General features: G+C 34.6%; 1 long non-coding RNA gene across 1 annotated transcript; it reads right to left on the reverse strand.

Moving 5' to 3' along the window:
* Positions 1–1,254: 1,254 nt before the first annotated feature.
* On the reverse strand, positions 1,255–10,574 carry LOC111054066. Its single transcript, XR_002606276.2, has 4 exons — positions 10,392–10,574; positions 9,101–9,238; positions 8,119–8,217; positions 1,255–3,658 (listed from the first exon to the last, which is right to left on the reverse strand). It is a non-coding gene; the product is annotated as an uncharacterized LOC111054066 (long non-coding RNA).
* Positions 10,575–19,049: the final 8,475 nt, after the last annotated feature.

Raw genomic sequence — 19,049 nt, forward strand, 5'->3', positions numbered from 1 at the left:
CACAAAAACCATTTTCAAAACTAAGTATTGATCAATTTTGAATGATAAAAATTGTAATATTACATTTTTTCTCGATTAAAATCGAATCTTCAACTCGAGATCTATAAAACTTGATAGTAAATATCAGAGTAATTGATATGTGGACAACTTTTAACTGAGAATTTATTGTAAATAATTGTGTTGCACATTCCATGGTATCACCGAAACAGAGTTAACACAATTAACAGATCATTATAAATATAGAGGATATATAAATATAAAATAACAGTTTTGAAATAAAGTTTTATTGAGAACAAATATAAAATGTAAATTCTAAACTTGTAATTTATAATTGAGGTGTGGCTTTGCTCTGTACTTGGTAGCCCTTCTCTAAAAAATGGTGGCTGGCTATGATGTTCTAATTTTGTGCTCTCTGAATATTTTTCTGTTTAATTGAAATTTATAATGTTTTAATTTGAGATTTGAACAGTTTCATGGTGTTCTAATTTTGTATAATTTGATTTGTGTGTCTACAAGCCTATAGCCATTGTATTCAACTATATAAATGGATAAGTATTTTAGCTTGTAATGATGCTATATGTTTAAGTGTGTAAGGTATTGTTTTGTGGATTTGTGTTTTATATTGCCAAAATTCTTATGAAGATTATAAGTTGATTTGCTCTGAAAACTGGATTTCCTATTCATTAGCAATAGATCCATTCATAATTTATCAAGAATTTACCATTTTGGAGCCGATAACTTTCTTTAGGTTAATAGGTGAAAAATGCTATTCAACCTATTTAGGAAAAATTGGTAGCACGGGAAAATGTATACATGACATGAGTTTTTATCACAGTTGAAAGGCCGGTTGCACAAAAGTGGATTGAAGTTAATCTTTGGGCCTACTCATAAGAATTATACCATTGTTAATAGGAGATTAACAATGCTTTACAGGCCTTTGTGCAACTGGGACTTACTGTTATACAATAGATATGCGTATTTTAAAAAACAAAACACTCTTAGAATTGCCAATCAAAGATCAGAACTTTTCTTGGCAAATCAATCAAAACTGATTTATAACAATCTACACACAAAGAAATTCAAATGAGATGAATCAAAACTAAAAGAAAAACGCAGAAAGATAGGTAGAAGTTGAGAGGCAATGGACGATTGAATTGAGAGTTATATATTTACAAAATGAATACAAAATTATCTATTGAATCTCATATTCAATTCAAATTTTTCACAAACAAAACTCAATAAATAATTAAGTAATAAAGCAAAGAAAAAGCTCAAATTTAATATAACATAATATGAATGTGACACAAAATGGAGTAAGTTTAAAGTAAGGAGTCTCAAAATCAGTCACAGACTCACAAATAAATTTTCAGTAATTTATGCCTAAATTTAAATCAGTTTTCATGTAATTATTATAAAGACTGAAACATTCATTCGATTATTTATTAATCTCAAACAATTAAATTTGTTAATTATATAATTAAATTAATAATGAAGAAAATACAAGGATTTTTTCTTTAAATTAAACTAAGACAAAGCTTAAATACAAAATAAAAATATGAATATGATACACAGTGAAGTGAATTTGGAGTGAAGAGTCTCAAATGATTCAATTGACTTTTGTGACAAAATTCAATCTTACATTAATTTACAGGATCTAAATCTAAGATTTAGATCAATTCTTCATTTTTTTATACGGGTGAACCAGAAACATACCTATGTATTGAGTATCAAATTATTTAATTTATTTTTCCTTAAAGCAAAACTCAATGAAATAAGTTAGTAATAAAGCAAAGTAAAAGCTAAAATTTAATTACATATAAATATGATACAAAATGAAGTATAAGCTTAAAGTAAGGAGCGGCTACCAAAGAACAAAAAGATACAGCAGTTTCAAATGGAATGGAATCTTCTGACATAATACAGGAGTCATCATGGATTCTGATATGATTACAATATTGGGGAAACCGATAACAATTTCAAACTATTGGGAATACTGAAAATTTCGACAAAGTAGTCTATCCTTTTAGAAAACTCATAACATAATCCACATATTCTTGTTTTCAATAAACATAATATACGTTCGTACATTATAATTCGTTTTTACAAAATAATATTATATCTTTCAATCAATATTTTTAAAAAAAATTTAAAATACATAAAATCAAAGACAACAATAACAATATATATATTTTTTACGCATATTTATACTTAATCAACAAACCGAAATATAACACAACTCATGAAGGACAAAGTTATCTATAGAAAAAAAGGAAATGTCCTTCATGTACAATGGAATGATAATAACCAGTCTTATTAGCATTACTCAACATTTTACCAAATTACAAAAGCCTCATATTTTCCAAAATGAAAAATATATTATTACAATAGAGTGAATAAGATAAAAACAAAATAAACTGAAATTGACTATAACATTAAGGGAAATAAGAAAGCAGATTCTTCATGAGGTTGATTACCCACATTTTTGGTCTCAACCCATTTCTCAATGTATTCCTCAAATTTCTCGAGAACTCACATTGAGTTTATGAACATTCCATGTCCACTTTAAGTTTGTACGTGGATTGTACCATCAAGTCATCATTTAATATTATCATTGAACAAGAACAACTATAGAAATATGTATTACAAACTATAAAAACAAACAAATCAAAAGCAATATACTGTGGAGATCACAGTGCTGCTGCTTCTGCGGTGGTAAGTGGAAAATTAACACGCCGGATAGGAAATTAAGTTCGCCATGAGGTTGATTACCCACATTTTTGGTCTCAACCCATTTCTCAATGTATTCCTCAAATTTCTCGAGAACTCACATTGAGTTTATGAACATTCCATGTCCACTTTAAGTTTGTACGTGGATTGTACCATCAAGTCATCATTTAATATTATCATTGAACAAGAACAACTATAGAAATATGTATTACAAACTATAAAAACAAACAAATCAAAAGCAATATACTGTGGAGATCACAGTGCTGCTGCTTCTGCGGTGGTAAGTGGAAAATTAACACGCCGGATAGGAAATTAAGTTCGCCGGATAAGCTAGTCGTATATAACTAGTGCTTCATCTTTTTGGATGAAGTTCCATACATTTCCGACTTCCTGTTAGGAAATGGATAGAAATGCATAGCATCTTACTGTGAAGAAATGTTACACAATTTTACTTTTAAAATCACAACATTCGGGTATTACTGCAGCAATGTCTTTCACAATTCTTTTACTGATAGAATCCAATCCATTTTTCTGTATGTGTGTTCCAAATTTTTCATGCTCAGATATTCAACATAAAATGTTCGCCAGTTATTTTCAGTATCCCCCAGATTCAGGAACGCAGCACAGTTCGCACATTTGATATTTTTCAGCAATGCAAGCGTAGTGCTCCCCCCAATATTGAACAATAAGTTCAAATCCTCACTGTCCAGATTTGAACTTTCGGGAAAAACTGTTTCAATTACACCATCTGGAGGGGAGTCTTGGCAATTGGCGTCTTGGATTCTTGGTTTGGCGTGCATTTCAAAGCAGATATCTGCTCTTCATTCAGGATGACCTCCATCATCGATTCTTTCTCCTTGAGCTGTGCTTTCAGTGAGGAGACTTCATTTTCGAGCTGAAGAATTTTCTTCTGTTCTTCTGTAGCCTGAGCCTGAAACATATTATTTGAACTCTATTCAAACTGAAAATATAACATACTGAGTAAAATAATAAATTGAATAAAAGTGCAAAGAATCTCTTACAGTAAGTGTTAGATTTCGTCTGCCGTCCATTCTCACTTCAGCTTTTTTGTAGTAGTCACGCTGGCAGTGTTTGAATCTTGGCGTGCTTCTGCTGCCAACTTTACTTTAATCAGCTGACTTGTCAGTCGGTCTTGTTTTTAGTCATTCTTTCCTCATTTATAGCTTTAGAATACATTGCATACTTTTTAAAGATTTTCGTCGATTGTCCTATTTAGGTTGTTTTCAGGTCTAAACTTTTTAAGCTTGTTTTTTTGGTTCTGCGTCTTACAACACAACATTACCCCCTGCTTCGTCTCTCGTAAACTACTTTGTTCGTTCACTCCAACTCGCTTTTGTCCAGAGATTATGTAGCTCTGCATTCTTCAAGTTTTGAAACATTCTTCTGCACTCAATCTCGATCTTCAGATCACTTTTCAAATGTTATAAAGTGTCTACAATCAAGTCATCAATCAATCATAAGTTTTAAAATTAAAAGTCTTAAATTCTCATCACTTTCAATTCAGTGCGTTGCAACCACACATTTCATGTCTACTCAAGTGTTTTTCCAAGTTACTTTGGAGTCAGGTTTCAATGAATTTCAATCAAATTGCATCTCTCAAACATTCGTTCTGCAATTCTAACTCACTTTTTAAAAATTTGAGTTGTGCTCCAAGTTCTTCACATAAGATTGTCTCGCTGTTGCATCACGTTGTACTGTGACTTTACTGCTTCGTAGCTGTTAACCACTAATAGCCACATTGTTGCCGCTTTTCTTCCCTTGGAACGACTTCATCATTTTGGATCCTTGCTCAACTCCATGTTTCTCTTGATTCGTGAGAATATTTGCTCCTCCAGTAGTCCTGCCTCTGCTGCAGCTTCCCATCGACATGTCCTGGCCTGGATATGTCCTATCTCTTGGCACTTTGAAGCTGCTAACCTTACATTGAGCTAAGTATTTTGTATTAATTTACCTTTGCTTTTACATATATGTATAATCTATTGTTTTTGATTTTCAAAATAGTTAACCTAAAAATCAGATTTTATTGACCATTTATTCATTAGGCCATTTTCATTGTCATTTTGAAATTTAGCAACTTGTTTCACATTGCCATTCACTGGCTCAAACCTGAATTATCATGTATTTTGTACACCAAATTTTTGTGAATCTTTTCAATTATCCTTCATTCTAGTCAAAGTTATTACAATTTGACTTTTGATTACAATTATCAGCTTCAATTATTTTGGTTCTTAGTTCCATTCCCTTGTTTGGATTTGTAAGAATCTTCTTTACAATTATCAGCTTCAATTATTTTGGTTCTTAGTTCCATTCCCTTGTTAGGATTTGTAAGAATTTTTATCATGAATGTTAACGTTTGGCAATTCCAAGCCTTTTTTACAAACTCTAGTTGATCAATTCAATTTTAACAGCCTCAATCAATTTGTTCTTAAGTCTATTCTCCAATCTAGACTCACAAGAATCTTTGTAACCTTACATATTATCTTTAGTATCTCAGTATTCAAATATTACATCTTATTTTGAAGATTAATTCATTTTTTACAATTAAATTTAATTCAATTATACTTTCATTAACTGCATTATAAGTCATAACTGCATTATAAGTCACTTTCAAGATTGTATTATCAGTATTGTATTTCTCGTTGAAATTGCATTCCAGTAACATCACTTATATCAATTTTTATTAGAAGGTTTTCACACTCAATCTTTTTAATATTTTCTAATACTATAGTTTTCATCTATTTTATTTGAAATTTTGCTTACTTGTAACTACAACTCAGAAGTATTAAGAAACTTTAGCATCACATTGATTGATGATTGCTCACATGTGAAAAACATCACATTTTAAAGTGTAGTTATTAATTTTTTGGAATTTCATCAATTGAATTACTATTATTGTCATTCATTCTTGACTCAATATATGTTTACTTGCACTTCTAGAATTTTTATATGTTCAAGTTTTATCTTGCACAAATCTTTGATTTATCAAAATATAATCTTGTATGATTATAAACCTATTGTTCTCATTTGGCATTGACCTTTCCTAGTATTCATATATTAATTAATTTTCCCTAAGCTATCTAGCTACCAGTAACTTTAATGATCGTTTTGCATTCAATTTCTGATCAATTTTGAATGTACAACAATCATTTGAAACTTTATGTATGATTGGGTTAGATTCAAAAATAACACTCTTAGTTGTTTCATTAATTTATTACCAAAGTCCACTGCTCTTCTCATCCAGATCACACAGTAAGCAAATTATTTTATTGCAGTCTGATTAGAATGTAAGCAAGTATATTTAGTGTCATAATCTGACTGTGGGTGTGTGTGTGACAGAGAGAGATTGAATTATTTACTTGATTCGTGTATAGGTAACAAAATATACAGGTTTGAATTTTAGGTGAAATATACAGAAATATGAATTTTTGAAATATACAGTATAAATATTCAAGTATTATAGTTGTTATACTCCATATGAATACTGTACCAAATTATGTGTAATAGTGTGATATTGAGAGGGTAGTATTGTAGTTGTTTTTGTGTATCTTATATTATTTTTCAGGTTTTTGAACTGAAATGAACTTTGATTCTAACTGTATGTTGAACCCTGCGTTTTTAGTGTGAGAATTGACTCTGTCTTGTTTGAATTTGCTAACTGTTGCTTAGTTGTCGAAATTAAAGCAATTTTCGTGCATTCTTCAAATGCAGTTTCAATTTCTTGTCGAAAAAGCTACTATATTTGGGAATTGTACGACCATTGACCAGCTCGTGGAGGGGGAATAATTTTCAGTGAAAAGGCCACAGTCGAATTGAGACGTGACTGGGAAAACATGTACCGGTGTGCGAGCCTCGGTCCTCTGAATGGGCCCATTTCCCATTCAGAGGGACAAATTGTTAAACTTTCAGTAATTTTTATCAAGTTGAATAGGAAACCAAATTTTATATAGTTAGTAGGAGTAGAATCAGAAAATTATTTGTGCGTGTGAGTTCAAGTATAGTGAGTTTTATTAAAGCATATGTGAGTGTTTCTGAAGAGTCTAAGTTTGAATATTTTTAAAATGGTGAGTGCCAAACTTTTGTTGTTTTTCTTATTAAGTTCAAAATTTAGTTTCATAGAATGACCGAGGCCCAAATTCAAATGCAGCAAGTTAGCAGGTTCCCAAAATATATAGATTTAATTAATTGAATATACCTTCTTTTTCTGAATCAATTACTGAGTAACTCTGTTGGAAAATTTGACATGATTTCTATTGATACGTTAATGAGTTCAATAAACCTGAGGTTAAATTTTAAAAGTATTTTTCATTGAAGTTCCTAGCTCGTAGTTACTATAGTGCTAGAATAGGTGACAATGATGATAATCTGTGCATTTGAATGAACGAATCCACTAAAAGCTCCCAACCAATCAAGGATTCAAATAGAGATTTGATAGCATAATTTTGGTAAATATTATAGAAGAGAATAAACAACCCCCCTCCGTTTACATATGTATTATCTTTGTTAATGAATTTTAATACTATAAAAAGTATCCAAGGACCCAAGATTGTATTGAACAAATTATCAATTGTATTAATGAAAATGATTGCTTCTATTTAATATAGTTCATCGGGAGTGGCCGTAGTCGAGTGGATCAGATGCTGGCTTTATAATTCAGAGGCCCAGGTTCAAATCCCAGCCCCGGCAAGATATTTATCTCGGACCACTCCCATGTTTCAGATGGACATGTCAAGTCGTCGGTCCCGGCTGCCTAAAAAGCAGTCGTTAGGTCATGTCAGAGACCCTGAAAACTCTGACACCAGATCTGAGCCTGCCAGGTCACTCGATATTATTATTATTATTATATATAGTTTATCTCAAAATATTCAAGATATTTCTCAAAAAGATTGATTTGATGATTGCCATATGGGAATAAACGGGGTCTATAATTTTCAAGGTTAAGGCCCAATTAATACTGGTCAGGGGTGCAGCGTGGCAGAGACATCAATTTGGTGTCTGATTGGCTGAATGTTTTTGGGATTCTATAAGCTGTGCATGCACGAGATCTCCGCCAAGCTGCATTCCCGACCTGTATGAATTGGGCCCAAGATGGCCGTTTTTGGCTTATATTTCTCAATATTCAACCCCAAATGTCTCAAATTTAAAAAAATATTTATTCAAGTGATTATTGAATTTTTCAATGCAGTTATTCTATTGCAGTCTCAGAGAATTAGAATGATATAAATTATTGTGTCACTTGAAGCTCAATTGTCCATTCTATAATTTTATAGGATTTGTGCCACCTTGTTCCTGTAGCTGCACAGCTATTAAAGAAATAGTTGTGTGTCAGACAATAAATTCAGTCAAATGATAGGGATTCGATTTATTACTAACCTCATGAAGATGTGCAACTCCATCCTCTACATCAGATTTTCCAGTTTCACAGGTTCCACTAATATTTGAAGATTCAACAATTCCACTAGTTTTCATAACCTGAAAAATAAAAGGAAATAATCAATGTTCATGAATGCAAATGGAAAAGTTTGAATGCCTATTTCAAATTAATGGATTCAGGTTCCCAGATTTTCAATAATGTTTGTGAAAAACCCCCTTCCTCTATATACTCACAATTCAAAAAACGTGCCATAAAAATAGTAAAGGAGTAAGTTATTCAAAAGGAGACAATGATGATACACTTTATCGATAAAAAACCTTTAAACTTAAGTAGCTAGATAAATGATAAGAGTCAGTAGTACCTACTGATTTAAAGTTAAACATTTTGGGGCAAAACTTTACTTTACCTCCCCAGTTAGTTGGAGACAAATTTCTGGTTGCAATCGATTTGGGGTATTATTTTGATGATGAAACCATGAAAAAATTGCATCACTCATCTGTAGTTAATAATTAAACCAAGTACAAAGTACATTTATAAAAAATTTGGAGCTTCAACTTATAATAAATCAGAAACATAGGTACTCTGTATTCTATGTACACAACTTAAAATAACACCTAATAGTATGATAGTAGAAGAGAGCATGGAGAGACGAGACTCTATGCTGTGTGACACTCCTAATAAACCTAAGCTATTTGTAACACCTAACAATAGTCAGTTGGCTGCTATTATACTGATCACATTTTTTAACATAAATGAATGAAGACAAATGAATACTGGATTTACATGGATTATACAATTAACAACGTTTACTTTGAGATATTTTATTGAGAATCGAATAATTTTTTATATGTGTAATGGCCATCAACCTCAAAGAGATTAATAGTAATTTAAAAATTTACTTGAAGTCAGCTATTGCATTGCAATACAATGTAAGATTTCCATTCATAATTTTAATGGGCGAAATGTTAATCAATAATTTACCTTGTAGTGAGATTGTCGTTTTGGCGCCAACAGTTTTGGTGGGTTGGGAACATAAAATATGGTTGGAACAGCATTGGGCTTTAACTTTTTCCACCCATCTGCTCGCTGTGACTCTCATTGACTGTCCTCAAAATATACCTGAATAATTAAGATTGAATCAAGTTAATTTATGTGAACCCCAAAAATGCAACTTACTTGACAAAATACAGTATATAGTTTTCAATTGATGATGTACTAAAAAATAATTGACAATCTGTAGCTGCGGTGGCATTAATGCACAAGTAACATGGGTACTAATGCCACCGCAATTAGTTTATCTATTATCTCAACATTATTAACATTTAACCATTTACGTTTTGATTCAGTTACCATTTAACGTTATTTACTACTTACTATCAATCAACAAAATCCAGTAAAGTTTTTAATATTAATGATGAAAGATAATAATTGATAATCTGTAGCTGCGGTGGCAATAATACATAAGAACCTAAATGGGAACTCAATCAATAGAAAAAATTAGTTGGTTAAAAATAGAGAATTACAGTAACTGAATTACAGCCCAAATTCAAATAATCGGCATAATGATATGATCCTAGAATGGCTTCTACTGTTGCTGTACAAGCCAATCCAGGATGCAGGGTCATATCAATTATAGGATTATTTAGTATGGATCACATTAAGAGTTTCAGAGCTTTCATCCACCACAGTTTAAATTGACAAATTCACACTTTCTTCTAAAACTAAGTTATTGTACTTTCACCACTTTTGTTTATTTACCAAGATAGTCTATATGCCTACATATAGGCTATGTGATTAAGTGTAACTTACTTATACTCATTAGCATACTACTTATTAAAATTAACTACAAATTGGTTTCAATACTAACAAAGACTATAATTGGATGAAAAAATCAACTTTCTGTACTGAAGCAGAGCTTTTGGGCCATGGAGGGCCCATTGCAAACATTGACTGTTGATTCACCACATATTGTCTGCAAGTTGTTAGTGCTAACAAATAATAATCCATAAGTTCATTGAAACTATAGTAGTGGAATCTATTTTTTTGATATTATAATGTGAAATTATACCTCTTATGATAAATTGAAAAAAAGCTATCATAACAAGGCATGCTTTCCAAATTATAACCTACAAGTTACTCAGCATTTTTCAAGTTGAAAAGCTAGGTTAATGGATCGATTTCTAATTCAGAATAGAGATTTTTAACTTGTTCAACTTTTAATTTATAGTTACAGAATAATATAAGTTGAAGTTATAAAATGTGTAAAACTCACCTCACATAGTCTGGAAGTTGAAGTTGGTTTCCACTTAGTACGTCTACAGTTTTGTAGCCAAATAGCTATTCTAGAACTACTATCAGACGGAAAACGAAACGTTTGAAAGCCTTTGGCATCATTATTGCAACAATTTGGTGCGGAGCAACCCCCCATAATTGCTATTTTATTAAATTAACCCTTAGACCAGTTATAGAATAGACACGGCCCATTGTATATTCATAATGAAAGTCTATGAAGCCAACATCTACTGCCAAATCCACCCATCTTGACGTTACAACAGTGACGTCACGCATCGTATGGAAATTATAGAAAACCTTTTTTGAGTTTGTTGTGTAAGTGTTTGTGGTGTTTAACTTACATTGTTGTTAAACAATGCATTGTTGTTAAACATAGCTTGTTTTCCATAGCAGATTATTATTTATTTATGTAATTATTATTTATAAAAATGGTAATCTCCTGTGCAGCATATAATTGCACTGAAATTTTTAGGAAAAAAAGTGGAATCTTTTTATGCGTAAGTTGAAATTTATACACATAAATATTGTAAGTTGTAACTGTAATATTATCCTTCGTTATGGTGTAAGTGAACTCATTGCAGCATGAAAATAAATTAGTTTTGTAGGCTACCATACCTTATTATTTTCAAAACACATTATAACTTAACTGATATCGTTTTTGCCCATAGCTAGAAATAACTTAAAAACACCATGAATCTGAAATAGACACAATCTGAAAGTTTTCCATACAATGTGTGACGTCACTGTTGTGACGTCAAGATGGGTGGATTTGGCAGTAGATGTTGGCTTCAGAGGCTAGACTTCCCAGCGTGTCTATTCTATAACTGGTCTAAGGTGGTTCCCCGTGTCGATGCTGTGGTGGCAGGCCTAATTTAATTCCCTGTGTCTACAGTTATGGTAACCGTAACTCCAGTTGGCGTTCCGGTAAAGATTTGCGCATGCGCGGATACAACTATTTACATGTGCATTGTAGTGTTGGTGGTTTTTGGTCACCTGGATGGTTATTATTTGGCAGATGATGATTATGATGGTCGAAAACCACCAACACTACAATGCACATGTAAATAGTGGTATCCGCGCATGCACAAATCTTTACCGGAACGCCAACTGGAGTTACGGTTACCATAACTGTAGACACAGGGAATTAAATTAGGCCTGCCACCACAGCATCGACACGGGGAACCACCTTAGACCAGTTATAGAATAGACACGCTAGGAAGTCTAGCCTCTGAAGCCAACATCTACTGCCAAATCCATACCAAATCATAACCATCATAAATATGATAACTATCATAATAGTAGCCCATTGTTTCAATGTTTCAATCATGAATTTTACATACTTCCAGGATTTAAAAAATATAGTAGTGAAAAAGAAAAGAAAATTTTAAAGGATGAGCTTGTATATTATTAATTGAAGTACAAATATACTCATGGTGGTGTAATGAAAAGTAGGTCCAAGTGACATCGACCAAAAAAAAAGTAAGCTTAAGGAGAAAGCTATGCAATGAGCCTTTAAAAGAGTCATTATAGACCTAAGCTATTTATTACCTAAACTCCCGATTTTTTTGTGGGGTGGTGGTGGGTGTAGGGGTGTTCTGTACCCGAAAGATAGATTAGGAAACAACTTCAGAAGTGGTACTTTCAGTTTCAGTTGGTGTTCAATTTTCAGCTGCTACAATATAATTATGCTCTATTCAGATCTGCTACACCATACATCCGCATATACACACTAAGCTTACCTTGTCCAAATATAGCATGGTAATGTGTATATGGATATAACTATATGTAATTATATATATAGGCATTAAAATGCTGTATTTAGACAAGGTAAGTACCGGAAACGGTTTTTTTCGTGCTTTTGAAGGTTATAACTAAAAAATATGCGTTTTAAAGGAAAATTTTATAAAACCGAAATTGTAGAGGAAGATTTTAAAAATATTTTTGTCTAAAAAAACGGTTGAATATCTTGAACTGTTATTGAAATACAAGCAATATAGCAAAACCATGAAAATTTTAGCGGTCATCTTGTTTCCAAGGTGTTTGTCTGTGATTTCGACTTATCATCATCACGATCCTTATTATGCTAGACCTAACAAAGAAATTGAGACATCTTCCACGGCTGTTACCCAAAAATGACCATGGAATGACATTTATGCCCAGACTATGTCAAAGAGTTGTGTTTTCTTACATCCGCGAATCATGTGTATATGGATATAACTATATGTAATTATATATATAGGCATTACAATGCTGTATTTAGACAAGGTACTTTTTCTTTTGTCTTTCATTTTGTTTTTTTTATTTTGATTTTTTGTTTTTTTGATTTTGTTTTTCTTTTATCTCATATGATTTCTATATTTCTTCTCTCATTTCTTTCTTTGTGCGTGTGTCAGTATGAATGTGGTAAGTGTCTTTTTTGTATCTTCTTGTTGTTTTGCCGTTTCACCCCTCTCTTCTGCCTTGCTGCTTCGTCGCAGCCACCTTGTCTATACAGCAGGATGACGGCGCGGCCGCGCTGAGTGTCGGCGATGCCCTCAAGCGGGCTGTCTCTCCTTTCCCTGATCATCTTAAAGTCGCTCATGACAATGCACAATCCCTTCTCTGCCATATAGATGAATTCAGGCACACTTTCGAGGGCAAAGATTGTGACATCATTCTTATATCTGAAACCTGGCTAAAACCGACAATCCCTAATCGACTTGTTGCACTTGAGGATTATGTGCTCATTAGGAATGACCGGTTACACAAGAATAGGGGAGGGGTTGCCGCATTTGTCAAGCATTCTCTGTTGCCTGTTCATAAGTTTTCCAGCTAGACCTGAATACATGTTTATTGAGGTAAAGTGTAATGGAGTTAAAATGTTAATAGCAGTTTGCTACAGGCTGCCTCATATTGGGTATATGTCAGAATTTGAGGAAGCACTACTTGAGCTGATGGTGCCCTATGAACATGTGGCTATCATGGGTGACTTCAATACTGACTTACTTGGACCTGATACTCATGACAAAATACAACTGACCACTATGTTCTTTGCGAATGATATGACCTTGCTGCCTCTCCAAGCTACGCAATCATACATCCACTTCTGACACATTGCTTGATCTTATTGCAGTTGCTGATAAGAAGTCAGCAGTGTGCCATGGGCAGATCCCTTTTCCAGGCCTTTCTGCACATGATATGATATTCCTTGTCTATAATATGAAGAGGCCTAAGCCTAAACCTAAAATAATCACTTATAGAGATTATAAGAATATTAACTACCACAATTTTTTTAATGATGCAATTAACCTTGACTGGCTACACATATTCCATACTAACGATGTTAATGTTATGTTGAACATTTTGAATCACAATATAATCTCTCTTTTTGAAAAACATGTTCCTTTGAAAAATCATAGAATAACCAGGGATCCTGCTCCATGGCTCACTGATGAGATATGCCAGCTGATGAGGGATCGAGATTATTGGTGCAAAAAAGCAAGAGCATCAAAAAGCCCCAATGATTTCAATCATTATAAGCGTTTGAGAAACTCTTGCAAGCAAAAAATTAGAAATTCTAAAGCTACATTTTACCGAAACTTGATCTCCTCAAAGCGATCATCAACTTCATCTTTGTGGGGTGCTCTGAGGGAGATTGGGGCTGGCAAGGAGAGGCAGGTACCGGCTGTTGCTCACTTGCTGGATGATCTCAATGATTTCTCCACTGACATCCCTGTAAGTTTGGACCAAGCTCGTGCTCACTTTGACTCTCTGCCTGATTGTCATCCAAATGAGGATTTCTACTTCTCCAATGTCACAGAGCAAGAGGTCTTCTTGGCTGTTCATAGAGTAAAGAGTAATGCTGTTGGTGCAGATGGTATCCCAATCAAATTTATCAAAATTATCCTTCCTCTCATCCTTCCTTTCCTCACTCATTTAATCAATACCTCACTTTTAACGTCGGTTTTTCCTGATGACTGGAAGTCATCCATTGTAATCCCCTTGAACAAGATCCCTAACCCTCTCTCTCCATCTGATTACAGGCCTATTAGCTTATTGTCTGTCTTGTCAAAGGTTCTGGAAATCATTGTTCACTCCCAATTGAGCACATTCGTCCATGGCTCTGGATTGATTGGTGACTTTCAATTGGGGTTCTGCAGTGGTCATAGCACCACCTCTGCACTCCTGAGAGTAACTGACGACATCTGTAGGGCCATGGATAATAGAGAGCTAACAGTTCTAGTCCTAATAGATTTTATCAAGGCATTAGACAGTATTTTCCATCCTACTCTACTCTACAAACTCAGAAAATTAGGTTTTTCCAACTCCACTGTGGCATGGGTGAGGTCCTATCTTCGGGGTCGGTGTCAGTGTGTGAGAGTTGGGGATGCCTCTTCACGGTGGCGTGAAGTGAACAGAGGAGTTCCTCAGGGTTCGGTATTGGGTCCTCTACTGTTCAGCATTTACATAAATGACGTGACAAGCACTCTACTTACGACTAGACATCACCTGTATGCAGACGATTTACAAATATACTGACACTGCAAGAAAAATGACTTTGGCGTCACAGTTGATGAGGTCAATGCTGACTTGACTCGTTTGGTACAGTGGACTGAGAATAATGGACTGAAAATTAACTAGACAAAAACGAAATCTATAGTGATAGGTTACTCAAGACTTTTAAACACAATTGACATATCTAGCGGACCATACATAACATTGAATAACATACAATTGGAATACAGTTATGACGTGAAAAATTTGGGACTGACAATGACAAGGACTCAAGGACTGGACCAGCCACATGACTCAGACTTGTAACAGGGTCATTGGGGGGATCATGACATTGAAGAGGATCTCTGACTTCATTCCCTCTCCAACAAAGGTTATGCTGGTCAAGACTCTGATTTTCCCAATCTTCAACTACTATGACATTGTGACTCTTGACATGACAGTTCAACTTTTGCAGAGGATGCAGCATGCACATAATTATTGTGTTCGCTTTATCTTCAACCTGACGACCATGTGACCAAATACTTCAACAGACTTGAACACATGAAGCTGCGTGAGAGTAGATCACATCATGCTTTGTGCTTCCTGCATAAGATATTGAAAACCAAAAAGCCTAAGTATCTGGCAGTGGAGTACTGTTACTTGGTTTAGGCCGTGGAGGAACACGGCATGGATCCCATCTGCTGGCTGTGCCAACACATAGGACTGTTATGTTCAATAAGTCGTTCCTTGTGACAGCGTGTAGTTTATGGAATTCTTTGTCTGCTGAGCTGAAGCTAGTTGAGGGACATCGCCGGTTCAGCGCAGCTGTCTTGTGGTGGATCATAGGTGGTGGACTCGGCTGGAATGCTCCCTAACCCGTAATTCAAGTCTGTATGTGTGTGTGTGTGTGTGTGTGTGTGTGTGTGTGTGTGTGTGTGTGTGTGTGTGTGTGTGTGTGTGTGTGTGTGTGTGTGTGTGTGTGTGTGTGTTGGAACAAGGTATAATACGGGGAGACAATCAAGTACATTAAGGGGAGGTGTGTACACTAAGGGGAGACCCCGTATTGTCAGTGCTCAATTTTAGTAAAAATCACTTCTACATGCTTAAAACCATGTAAAAACGTAATAAAAAAAATCTCCCCATTTTGTTACTACTCTACCTAATTGGGATACACTCCAGTTGCCAAAATTGCCACCACGTTGTGCTACGATCGCTAATACACACTCACACAAAACTCATTCACGGATTGAGCATACAATGCGGGCTACTTGCATATTCCTGCAAATCTCCATTGTCTCCTCCACTGTTCGAAGTAACTGGTTTGCTATGGGATTTGACGTGAATTCATGAATCAGCAACTCAAAAACCATTCATAGTGAAAAAATCCAGAACTGTTTCCAAGAGCACAAAATCCTCTACAATTCAACGCCAAATTAGGTTCATCAAAATCAATGGTGACTGAGACATGATTCTTGAAAACACAATTTGCCGCATTGAATTTGGGCTATTGCTAGAATGATGGGAATGGGAGGTTTGCACGGATTCAAGAATAGCACTTCAGTAAGTTTATATTCTCGAACAGGCTTCACTGAGAATTCACTTACTGATTTACAGAAAAGTAAAAAGTTGGTAACACAACATTGTATCTCAAGACCAGGATAGCCTATGATAAAATAAAATTTGTCTCTTTGCTTCTCCTCATATTGCCATTTCCTTCTGTGTCTGTCAATATCCTTTGCGAAAACTGTCTTATGAACCTCAGATTGAATATTTTACTTGTGTATGATATGCTCACTTCGTGTGAAAAGACTTTGTTTCGGAAAAAAGATTTAGTAATCATACCCTGCTCAAAAAAATAGTAGTCACTAGTTCTCAGATAGGGAGGGTGACCGCGCGGGCTATTACTCAAAGAGTCAAGGCATTCCAAAATGATTTATCTTTGGGAAAATGAAGAATAAGAAATTAGAGTTGTGTGAGCAGTGAGTCCTTCCAGTTCATATTATCAAATAATCCAATTTGGGTAGCTAAAAGTTTCTCAACAATGCACCATAGTATGGAGTACGGTAATCTATCACTAACAGAAAGATATAGCAGTTCCGGAATCTCTATTTTTTTAAATAAGCACAAATAGCAAAAACGCAATGTAGACCAGGGGTTCCCAAAAAAAAAAAATGTTTCTACGGACTCCCTCACCTACCAGCAATGTTGAGGACCAACTCGCAATTTAGAATTGGGAGGCACTGTGAAACGTGCACTTCCTTGAATCCCAGTACTGAGTAGCTTATATCCATACGTGGAATGTTTATTTGAATGTTATAAATGTATTATTATGATAGGCCAAATTATTAATTTAGAATTTTCAGTTTATGGATTGTTTCACCTATACTAGTCACAATCATAACACGAATTAAAGGACATGACAATGAATTAGAATAAAAATAATTCATAAACGTGGGGAAGCATAGTGATTCCATCAATCGCATGCTAAACTCGCGAAAGAAATGTATATAAACACTATATATATTAACTACTTATTTCTCAATCAGAAAAATAACTTATTTATCAATCAGGAGAGCGTTATAGATTCCCAGTTTATTTATCCTAGCTTCAATATTAATCTTGAACAGAAATCAAGAAAAATAACATCATATGAATCCTGTCTTTGTCAAGATGAATAAAATAAGTTGGTGCATGTATCCAGGTTGTATTCAAATACTGTAGAAATGGTTAGTTGTAGTATTGTTTGGAAAACTGTAAGTGGGGTTGAGTAGAAGGAATATAAGATTTTGGACGGGTTTTTTTGCTCCAAAACCCCCTCCCCCCTCTCCCCCCTCGTCCATCCCGCCTCCCCTTCCCCCCGCCTGTAGGGTGGGGGGTGTTCTAAAAATAGATTTCCCCTTCCCCTTGCCCAGTGGAGGTGAGGGGGTTGAAAAGAGAGAGATATATCTTTCTCACTCTCTCTCTTTCTCTCCCCTTCCCCCTGCCCAGTGGTGGTGAGGGGGTTGAAAAGAGATATCTTTCTCTCTCTCCCCTTCCCCCTCCACAGGTGAGGAAAAAAAAATTTCCCTTTTAGGAGGAAAAATTCCCTCTCTATACTGACAGATTAAAGTGAATCCATATTTCTACATCTAATGCTATACTGACAAATTAAAGTGAATGCTACATGAGGGAAAAAAATCTCTTTGAGAGGGAAAAATTCCCTTGGTGACAAATTAAAGTGAATCCATATTTCTACATCTAATGCTATACTGACAGATTGAAGTGAATGCTAGATGAGGGAAAAAAATCTCTTTGAGAGGGAAAAATTCCCTTGGTGACAAATTAAGTGAATCCATATTCTACATCTAATGCTATACTGACAGATTGAAGTGAATGCTAGATGAGGGAAAAAAATCTCTTTGAGAGGGAAAAATTCCCTTGGTGACAAATTAAAGTGAATCCATATTTCTACATCTAATGCTATACTGACAAATTGAAGTGAATGCTACATGAGGGAAAAAAATCTCTTTGAGAGGGAAAAATTCCCTTGGTGACAAATTAAAGTGAATCCATATTTCTACATCTAATGCTATACTGACAGATTGAAGTGAATGCTAGATGAGGGAAAAAAATCTCTTTGAGAGGGAAAAATTCCCTTGGTGACAAATTAAAGTGAATCCATATTTCTACATCTAATGCTATACTGACAGATTGAAGTGAATTGAGAAATTCTCTCTCCCAGTATAGATGAGGGGGATGAATAAAGTGAGGGAAAAATTCTCTACTGACAAATTGAAGTGAATCCATATTACTCTAATGCTATACTAGTGAATCCTTCACTCTACATCTATGCTGTCTTAGCCACATCTGCTCTCTCCTTCTTTTACTCACTCCATCTCTTACTGGCACCCTTCTAAATTCCTTTTTTGCTATTCTCTATTACGAAAGGGGAGTGAAGCAGACAAGGAGTAACTAAGTTCCATTTTGATCGAGCGTTCCTATACTGTCAGATTAAAGTGAAACCACATGCTTCTCTCTCCTCAACGATCTTTGCATTACGAAAGGCTAGAGAAGGAGAATACAGACAAGGAGTAACTAAGTTCCATTTTGATCGAGCGTTCCTATACTGTCAGATTAAAGTGAATCCTTCTCTCTACATCTAATGATATACTAGTGAATCTCTACA

Source organism: Nilaparvata lugens, chromosome X, assembly GCF_014356525.2.
Source record: "Nilaparvata lugens isolate BPH chromosome X, ASM1435652v1, whole genome shotgun sequence".
NCBI lineage: Eukaryota > Metazoa > Arthropoda > Insecta > Hemiptera > Delphacidae > Nilaparvata > Nilaparvata lugens.